Source organism: Pteropus vampyrus, unplaced genomic scaffold, assembly GCF_000151845.1.
Source record: "Pteropus vampyrus isolate Shadow unplaced genomic scaffold, Pvam_2.0 Scaffold602, whole genome shotgun sequence".
NCBI classification, from domain to species: Eukaryota; Metazoa; Chordata; class Mammalia; order Chiroptera; family Pteropodidae; genus Pteropus; species Pteropus vampyrus.
In genome coordinates this window covers 14,488-14,878 of record NW_011889383.1, presented here as the reverse complement: position 1 = coordinate 14,878, position 391 = coordinate 14,488, and the positions used below count along the sequence as shown (strand labels likewise).

General features: G+C 57.3%; 1 protein-coding gene across 1 annotated transcript in view; it reads right to left on the bottom strand.

The window, feature by feature from the left end:
• The window catches only part of LOC105308642 (zinc finger protein 135-like), a 10,264-nt gene that overhangs the window by 3,297 nt on the left and 6,576 nt on the right, over positions 1–391 (bottom strand). The window lies entirely within an intron of this gene.

Genomic DNA, 391 nt, shown 5'->3' with positions numbered 1-391 from the left:
CCCGCACTGACTGCACTCGTAAGGCCTCTCTCCCGAGTGCGTCCGCTTATGGTGGCTGAGTGATGAGTTGTGGCTGAAGGTCCTGCCGCACTGCGTGCACTTGTAGGGTTTCTCGCCAGTGTGGATTCTCTGGTGTTTGGCGAGGGCCAAGCTGTTGCGGAACCTTTTTTCACATTGGTGACATTCGTAAGGTCGCTCTCCTGTGTGCGTTCGAAGGTGCTCGATGAGGGCAGAGCTGTGACTGAAGGCCTTGCCACACTCCTGACATCCGTAGGGTTTCTCTTTTGCGCGAGTCGTCGGTCGCGCTTTTGAATCCGGATTCTCCCTCTTTCCGCGTGTTCGCCACGTGTGGGAGCCTCGTCTTTCAGGGGTCATGGGTCGAGTTGGGAGA